Source organism: Pezoporus flaviventris, unplaced genomic scaffold, assembly GCF_033815535.1.
Source record: "Pezoporus flaviventris isolate CSIRO_AGI_PZ_B2104156 unplaced genomic scaffold, CSIRO_AGI_Pfla_v1 ptg000037l, whole genome shotgun sequence".
Lineage (NCBI taxonomy): Eukaryota > Metazoa > Chordata > Aves > Psittaciformes > Psittacidae > Pezoporus > Pezoporus flaviventris.
The window spans coordinates 15460528-15467725 of NW_026892585.1; positions in this window are offsets into that span (position 1 = coordinate 15460528).

Consider the following 7198-nt stretch of genomic DNA (forward strand, 5'->3'; position numbering starts at 1 on the left):
AAATTCTAAGGTAACCAAAAGTCTAAGCTAAGCTATAGTCTCAGCGAGGCTGAATGTGTAAGGTAACCTAAACTCTCTGCTAAACTCATGTCAAAGCTAAGCTAAAGTCTAAGCTAAACTAAAGGTAACCAAAATACTTAGGTAAACAAAAGTCTAAGGTAACCAAAAGACTAAGGGAAACAGAAGTCGAAGGTAACCAAAACTCCAAGGTAACCAAAAGTCCAAAGTAACCAAAACTCCAAGGTATACAAATGTCTAAGGTAACGAAATTCCAAAGGAACCAAAACTCCAAGGTAAACAAAAGCCTAAGGTAACCAGAAGCTTAAGGTAACCAAAACCCAAGGTAACCAAACTCCAAGGAAAGCAAAAGTCCAAGGTAACCAAATGTCTATGGTAACCAAAACACTTAGGTAAACAAAAGTCTAAGGTAACGAAAAAGACTAAGGTAAACAGAAGTCTAAGGTAACCAAAACACTTAGGTAAACAAAAGTGCAAGGAAAGCAAAAGTGCAAGGAAAGCAAAAGTCTAACGTAACCAAAAGTCTAAGGTAACCAAAAGTCCAAGGTAACCAAAAGTGCAAGGAAAGCAAAAGTCTAACGTAACCAAAGTCTAAGGTAACCAAAAGTCCAAGGTAACCAAAACTCCAAGGAAAGCAAAAGGTCAATGTAACCAAAAGACTAAGGTGACCAAAATTTTAAGGTAACCTAAATTTAAAGGTAACCAAAAGCCCAAGGTAACCAAAAGTCCAAAGTAACCAAAACTCTAAGGCAACCAAAATTCTAAGGCAACCAAAAGCCTCAGCTAAGCTGAATGTGTAAGGGAAGCTAAACTCTCTGCTAAACTCAAGTCTAAGCTAAGCTAAAGTCTATGATAAGCTAAGTGTAACCTAACCAAAAGTCTAAGGTAAACAAAAGTCCAAGGTAACCAAAAGTCCAAGGTAATGAGAAGGCCTAGGTAAACAGAAGTACAAGGTATCCAGAAGCCCAAGGTAACCAAAACTCCAAGGTAAACAAAAGTCTAAGGTAACCTAAAGTCCAAACAAACCAAAACTCTAAGGAAAGCAAAAGTCCAAGGTAACCAAATGTCTAAGGTAACCAAAATCCTAAGGTAACCAAAATTCCAAGGTAACGAAAACTCCAAGGCAACCAAAAGTCCAAGGTAAAGAAAACTCCAAGGAAAACAAAAGTCCAAGGTAACCAAAAGTCCAAGGAAAGCAAAAGTCCAAGGTAACCAAAACTCCAAGGCAAACAAAAGTCCATGGTAACTAAAACTCCAAGGTAAACAAAAGTCTAAAGTAACCAAAATCCTAAGGTAAACAAAACTCCAAAATAACCAAAAATCCAAGGAAAGAAAAAGTCCAAGGTAACCAAAACTCCAAGGTAACCAAAAGTCTAAGGTAACCACAACCCTAGGGTAACCAAAACTCCAAGGTAACCAAATCTCCAAGGTAAACAAATCTCTTAGGTAACCACAAACCTAAGGTAACCAAAACTCCAACGTAAAGAAAAGTCTAAGATAACCACAAACCGAAGGTAACCAAAAGGCCAAGGTAACCAAAACTCCAAGATAGCAAAAGTCCAAGGAAACCAAATGTCTAAGGTAACGAAAAGCCTAATGTAACCAAAATTCTAAGGTAACCAAAAGTCCGAGCTAAGCTATAGTCTCAGCTAGTCTGAATGTGTAAGGTAGCCTAAACTCTCTGCTAAACTCATGTCAAAGCTAAGCTAAAATCTAAGCTAAGCTAAAGTCTAAGCTAAACTGAAGGTAACCAAAATACTTAGGTAAACAAAAGTCTAAGGTAACCAAAAGACTAAGGGAAACAGAAGTCGAAGGTAACCAAAACTCCAAGGTAACCAAAAGTCCAAAGTAACCAAAACTCCAAGGTATACAAATGTCTAAGGTAACGAAATTCCAAAGGAACCAAAACTCCAAGGTAAACAAAAGCCTAAGGTAACCAGAAGCTTAAGGTAACCAAAACCCAAGGTAACCAAACTCCAAGGAAAGCAAAAGTCCAAGGTAACCAAATGTCTATGGTAACCAAAACACTTAGGTAAAGAAAAGTCTAAGCTAACCAAAAAACTAAGGTAAACAGAAGTCTAAGGTAACCAAAACTCCAAGGTAACCAGAAGTCCAAGGAAAGCAAACGCCCAAGGAAAGCAAAAGTCTAAGGTAACAAAAAGCCTAAGGTAACCAAAATTCTAAGGTAACCAAAAGTCTAAGCTAAGCTATAGTCTCAGCTAGGCTGAATGTGTAAGGTAACCTAAACTTTCTGCTAAATTCCTGTCTAAGCTAAGCTAACGTCTAAGCTAAGCTAAAGTCTAAGCTAAACTAAAGGTAAACAAAATACTTAGGTAAACAGAAGTCTAAGGTAACCAAAAGACTAAGGGAAACAGAAGTCGAAGGTAACCAAAACTCCAAGGTAACCAAAACTCCAAAGTGACCAAAACTCCAAGGTATACAAAAGTCTAAGGTAACGAAATTCCAAAGAAACCAAAACTCCAAGGTAAACAAAAGCCTAAGGTAACCAGAAGCCTAAAGTAACCAAAACCCAAGGTAATCAAACTCCAAGGAAAGCAAAAGTCCATGGTAATCGAATGTCTAAGCTAAGCTAAAGGCTAAGGTAACCAAAACACTTAGGTAAACAAAAGTCTAAGATAACGAAAAAGACTAAGGTAAACAGAAGTCTAACGTAACCAAAACTCCAAGGTAACCAAAAGTGCAAGGAAAGCAAAAGTCCAAGGAAAGCAAAAGTCTAACGTAACCAAAAGTCTAAGGTAACCAAAAGTGCAAGGTAACCAAAACTCCAAGGAAAGCAAAAGGTCAATGTAACCAAAAGACTAAGGTGACCAAAATTTTAAGGTAACCTAAATTCAAAGGTAACCAGAAGTCCAAGGAAACCAAAAGGGCAAGGTAACCAAAAGCCCAAGGTAACCAAAAGTCCAAAGTAACCAAAACTCTAAGACAACCAAAATTCTAAGGTAACCAAAAGCCTCAGCTAAGCTGAATGTGTAAGGGAAGCTAAACTCTCTGCTAAACTCAAGTCTAAGCTAAGCTAAAGTCTATGATAAGCTAAGTGTAACCTAACCAAAAGTCTAAGGTAAACAAATTCCAAGGTGACCAAAAGTCCAAGGTAACGAGAAGGCCTAGGTAAACAGAAGTACAAGGTATCCAGAAGTCCAAGGTAACCTAAAGTCCAACGTAACCAAAACTCCAAGGTAAACAAAGTCTAGGGTAACCACAAGCCTAAGGTAACCTGAAGTCCAAAGTAACCAAAACTCCAAGGAAAGCAAAAGTCCAAGGTAACCAAATGTCTAAGGTAACCAAAATCCTAGGGTAACCAAAATTCCAAGGTAACGAAAACTCCAAGGCAACCAAAACTCCAAGATAACCAAAACTCCAAGGTAACCAAAGTTCTAAGATAACCGCAAGCCTAAGGTAACCAAAAGTCCAAAATAACCAAAACTCCAAGGAAAGCAAAAGTCCAAGGTAACCAAAACTGCATGGCAACCAAAAGTCTAAAGTAACCACAAGCCTAAGGTAACCAATAGTCCAAAGTAACCAAAACTCCAAGGAAAGCAAAAGTCCAAGGTAACCAAATTCCAAGGTAACCAAAACTCTAAGGTAACGAAAAGTCTAAAGTAACCACAAGCCTAAGGTAACCAATAGTCCAAACTAAGCAGAACTCCAAGGAAAGCAAAAGTCCACGGTAACCAAAAGTCTAAGGTAACCAAAAGTCTAAGCTAAGCTATAGTCTCAGCTAGGCTGAATGTGTAAGATAACCTAAACTCTCTGCTGAACTGAAGTCTAAACTAAGGTAATGTCTAAGCTAAGTTAAAGTCTAAGCAAAGTTAAAGTCTAAGCTAAACTAAAGCCTAACGTAACCAAAAGTCTAAGTTAACCAAAATTGTAAGGTAACCAAAACTCCAAGGTAACGAAAACTCCAAGGTAACCAAAAGTCCAAGGTCACCAAAAGTCCAAGGTAACCAAAAGTCCAAGGTAAACAAATGTCTAAGGTAACCAGAAGTCTAAGCTAAGCTAAAGTCTAAGATAAGCTTTAGTCTAAGCTAAACTACATCCTAAGGTAACTAAAAGTCCAAGGAAACCAAAAAACCAAGGTAAACAAATGACCAAGGTAACCAAAATTCCAAGGTAACCAAAATTCCAAGGTAATCATATTTCTACGGTAACCAAAAGTCGAAGGTAACCAAAAGTCCAATGTAACCGGAAGTCTAATGTAAATGAAAGTCCATGTTAAACAAAAAGTCTAAGGTAACCAAAAGTCCAACGTAACCCAAAGACCAATTTAAACAAAATTCCAAGTCAACCAAATGTCTAAGCTAAGCTAAAGTCTCGCTAAGCTGAAGTCTAAGCTAAATTAAAGCCTAAGGTAATTAAAATCGGAGGTAAGCTAAACTCTTAAGGTAACCAAAAGTCCAAGGTAACCAAAAGTCTAAGGTAACCAAAAGTCCAAGGTAACCAAAAGTCTAAAGTAACCAAAAGTCTAAGGTAACCAAAATTCTAAAGCAACCAAAAGTCCAAGGTAACCAAAAGCCCAAAGCAACCAGAAGTCTAAGTTAACCAAAATTCTAGGGTAACCAAGATACTAAGGTAACCAAAAGTCTAAGCTAAGGTAAAGTCTCAGCTAAGCTGATTGTGTAAGGTAACCTAAACTCTAAGCTAAACTCAAGTCTATGCTAAGCTAAAGTCTAAGCTAAACTGAAGTCTAAGGTAAACTGAAGTCTAAGGTAACCTCAAGTCCAAGGTAACCAAAAGTCTAAGGTAACCTAAAGTCTAAGCTAAGCTAAAGTCTAAGATAATGTAAACTAAGATAAAAGAACTTTATTTATAAATAAATAAAATATTCTTTCTACCTGTAACTTTATTTGTGTCTGATCTGTTTCAGAATGGAATGGAATGGAATGGAATGGAATGGAATGGAATGGAATGGAATGGAATAGAGTGGCATGGGACGGAATGGATTGGAATGGAATAGGACGTGGTGGGGTGGAACGGGTCACAATGGGATTGGATGGAATAGAAGAGAATGGAACAGGAGAGCTCTGATATGTTATGCATATAGTTCTGCATGACAAGCTGTGACCTAGGTCTGAGGGGCTATCTGCAGTGCAGGTCCCAGGGGAGGCCGGTCCCGGGCACTGAGGCCTATGAGCACCCTCTGGACCCTGACAGAAGTAGACCTCTGCTCCCCATATACTCTCCTTCAGACTTGCATGGGGTGCCACTGGAAAGAGAGTACTGGGCCAGAGGGACTCCTTAGGGAGCGCTGCTGTTCTCAGGCTCTTGTGGTTGGTTCTGTTTCTCCAAAAGAAACAACTCAGGCATTTTTAAAACCCAGTATCTGGGGGAATGGTGGGGTTGGGAGTGGGGGAAGTCACAAGGAAATGAGTAGCTATTGCCCACATAATGAAGATTTGCAACCACAGACTTCAGGAGCGCACCCTGCTTCAGGCCGAGGGCTCGATCTTGGAGCCTCACTGAGGTCAGAGATGTGGTCTTTTGCTACCCTCTGGAAATCCAGTTGAACTGTTTGAGCACAGAAGAGTTTTAAAAACCAGTTCACACGTGGTTTTTTTGCAAATGTCTTCAGGTGCTCAAATGGCCGAGAGACAATTGACATCTCTCACCCCCATCAGAAGGCACAGGCCTCCTTCCCACAAAGTGACAAAGCCAATGCCTATGATGGGACATGATGCCCGTTCAATGCCTTCCACTAGCGCAGGGCTGGGAAGAAATGTCCTCTGGTATTTCCTAAGCAGGTACTGTTTGGGAAAGAAAGAAGTGGAGAGAAAAAGACTGGAACTTGGAAGAGACCTACGGTGATCATCAAGTGCAACTGCTCAACCACTTCAGGGCTAGCCAAAAGTTAAAGCATGTTATTAAGGGTGTTGTCCAAACACCTCTGAAACACTGATGGGCACAGGGCACTGGTCACCTCTCTAGGAAGCCTGGTCCAGTTTTTGGCCAGCCTCTTGGCAAAGAAATGCTTCCTGCTGTCTACTCTAAACCTGCCCAGGCACAGCTGTGAACCATTGCCACGTGTCCTATCAATGGATCCCAGCGAGAAGAAATCAGCACCTCCCTCTCCATTTCCCCTCCTGGGGAAGAGCTGTAGAGAGCAATGAGGTCAGCCCTCAGCCTCCTTCTCTCCCAACTAGACAAATGCAGTGTCCTCAGCCGCCCCTCACAGGACATGCCTTCCAGCCATGTCACCAGCTTTGTTGCCCTCCTGGATGCATTCAAGGACCTTCATGTTCTTCTGAAATGGTGGGCCCCAGAACTGCACCCAGTGCTCAAGGTGAGCCTGCACCAGCACTGATTACAGCAGGACAATCACCTCTTCTGACTGGCAGGTCATGCTGTGTGCGATGCACCCCAGGATGCCGTTTGCCCTCTTGGCTGCCAGGGCACATTGCTGACTCGCACTGAGCCTGCTGCCAACCAGCACCTCCAGATCCCTTTCTGCAGGGCTGTTCTCCAGCCACCCCTCTGCCAGTTTACACTTGTGGCTGGCACTCCTGCATCCCGGGTGCAGGATTCAGCATCTGCTCTTGTTCAGCTTCATGCCGTTGGTGATTGCCCAATGCTCCAGTCTATCTAGATCCCTCTGCAAGACTTCTTGTCCCTCAAGAGTCAACAGCACCTCGCAGCAAACTTGCCAATGATGCATTCAACTCCTGCATCCAGATCATTGAACAGAACTGGAACTAGTATTGAACTCTGAGGAACACCACCAGTGACCAGTTGCCAACCAGATGTAGCCCCGTTGGCTACAACCCTCTGAACTCTGCCATTCTGTCAGTTCTTCAGACAGTGCACCTTATATCTGTTCATCTCACAGCTGGACAATGTGTTCAGCAGGGTGCCGTGAGGGACAGCAGCAAAAGCCTCACTGAAACCTGGAAAAATTATATCCACCACCATCCCTTCACTCACTAGGCTGGTGACCTTATCACAGAAGGAGCTCGAGTTAGCTAAACAGGACTTTCCCTGTGTGAACCCGCATTGTCTGTGCCTGATGATCACACTGAGTTGCATGTCAGTTTTACACTTCCACATTAAAGGGCATGTTATAATGAACTAAGAGAGGACTGATGATTCTGCCAGAATCCACAGTGCACTGCACTGTAATTTGGGGTGCTGTGTTCAGTGGATTCTTTGCCATTGTTTCATGCAATTG